This window comes from Alligator sinensis, unplaced genomic scaffold (genome assembly GCF_000455745.1).
Source record: "Alligator sinensis unplaced genomic scaffold, ASM45574v1 scaffold265_1, whole genome shotgun sequence".
Lineage (NCBI taxonomy): Eukaryota > Metazoa > Chordata > Crocodylia > Alligatoridae > Alligator > Alligator sinensis.
In genome coordinates this window covers 422145-424407 of record NW_005842961.1, presented here as the reverse complement: position 1 = coordinate 424407, position 2263 = coordinate 422145, and positions in this window count along the sequence as shown.

Sequence of the window (2263 nt, the reverse complement as noted above, 5' to 3'; positions counted from 1 at the left end):
TGTGCTGCATGCATGGGGGGGGTGCCTGTTGCACAAGAGAGTGTCTGTTACACAAGGGCGTGTGTGCCTGTCGCGTGAGGGAGTGCCTGTTGCACAAGGTGGTGTTGGTTGCCCAACCGAGTGTGTACCCGTCACACGAGGGGGGGGGCTGTTGTAAGAAGAGGGGGTATGCCTGTCACACGAAGTGGGTGTCTGACTTTGCGGGGGCCCCACGACCAAGTCCCTCCCCTCTCGCGGTCTCCACTCCCCCTGGGACCCTCAGGCTTGAGCTTTTGGGGTGTTGGGGGGGGGGCAGGGGGAACTTGTGCAGTCCCTGGCACAGCAGGACGCCCCCCATTCACATGGTCTCTGAGTGAGGGGCAGGGGCTGAGACCCCCTCTGAGAACTGGGGGGTGGGCACCCTTCACCAGGATATGCCCCACGGGCCCAGGGCAGGGGCCTGATCCTGTGCCACCCCCTCCCGCGAGGGGGGGACACGACAGTCGCTCCTTTTGCTCCCAGGCTCCCCTCCCCACTCTGTTCTCCAGGTTGGGACTGCCCCAGTTCCCAGAGTCAAGGGAACTGGGAACCAGTCCCAGCTGGAAGCTGAGCTCAGCTGGGGCTTGGGGGTGGGGAATGTGGGGGGATCACAAGCATGTGACCTGCTGGGGGGGGCAGAGAGGACCCAGCTGTGATTCCAGCCCTGACATCCCCCAGCTGCCGCGCCCCCACAATCCCACATTCCCTGGCCTGGAGGTCAGAGCTGTGATTTTCCACCCCAGCCCCAGACTGAGCTGTGAGTTGGGACACCTGGGTCCGACGCTCCCCTCTGCCCTTGCCCTGTGGCATCCCTGTGCCTCAGTTTCCCCAGCCCTGCCGCTCTGCCCCCCAGGCCTTGGGGCAGGGAGCGCAGGCCTGGGGGCTTCCAGACTCTCTTCCCACCCCCACCCCCTGCCCTGTCTCCTGCCCTGAGCACGGGGCAGTGTCTTTCGCGTGAGGAGGGTTGTGGTCCTGTTGCACAAGAAGGTACGCACACCTGTTGCACAAGGGCTGTGCGTGCCTGTTACACAGGGTGTCTGTCACATGAGGAGGGATGTGGGCCTGTTGCACGAGGAGAGCTGCACACCTTTTGCACAAGGGCTGTGTGTGCCTGTTGCATGGGGTGTCTGTCACACAAGGAGGGAGCTTGTTGAACAAGATGTGCACACCTGTTGAACAAGGGCTGTGTGTGCCTGTTGCACAAGGAGGGATATGGGCCAGTCACAGGAGGGGGGTGCACTGTCGCGCGAGAAGTTGTCTGTTGCACAAGGGTTGTGCGCTTCTTGCTCCCTGGGTTGCTGCCTGCCTGGCTGGGCCTGGCTTTGCCAGGAGCCTGGAAGTTTGCAAAATGCCCTGTCACGGGGCTGTGGCTCCCATCCAGGACCGTGGCCCCTCCTGCCCAGCCAGCCGCAGCAGGGGGGCCGCCCTGCCCCAGAGCCCCCCGGGGCTGATGCATCCAGCCCCCAGCTGCATGGTGGGTCCCATGCTCTGCTGGGAGGGTGAGCCCTTGCCACCTGGCCTGACATGCAGCTGCTTCTGGGGTGGAACCAGCTACACGGGCTGGGGAAGGAAGGCTGGGTCCTGGGGGACTCGGTGGGGGGCAGGTGCCGTCATTAGTCTCCAGGGGAAACGGAGCAGCCCTAAGGGCTGCCGGGCCCCTCCGTGCAAGGGGGGATCCTCTGCCTATCCCCAGACTCCTGGGTTCCCTGTACTGCTGCAGCCCCCTCCCGCCCCGGCCAGATCTGGGTGCAAGTGGCCCCCTGAGGTTGGCTGGGTTTTACTGGGGGGTGTGGGGTGGCCCATCCTGGCTGCAAAGTGCAAGCACTATCACACTGCACGGGGTCAGGTAGCTCCCCTTGCACTATCACACTGGTGAGGTTAGGCAGACCCCCCCTTGCACTATCATGCTGGCAGGGTGGTTGGGCAGCCCACTCCTTTAAATTATCACACTGGGAGGGTCAGGCATGCCCCCTTCACTATCACACTGGGGGGGTCAGGCACGCCCCTTTGCACTAGCACACTGGTGGGGTTGGACAGCCACCCCTTGCACTATCACACTGAGGGGGGGTCAGGCACCCCCTCTTGCACTATCACACGGGGGGTTGGGCAGCCCCCCCTTACACTATCACACTGGGGGGGTGTCAAGCGCTCCCCCTTTGCACTATCACACTGGGGAGGGGTCAGGCCGCCCCCTTGCACCATCCCAATGGGCCGGGCCCAACCCCCCAGTCGCAGAGCTCCCCTG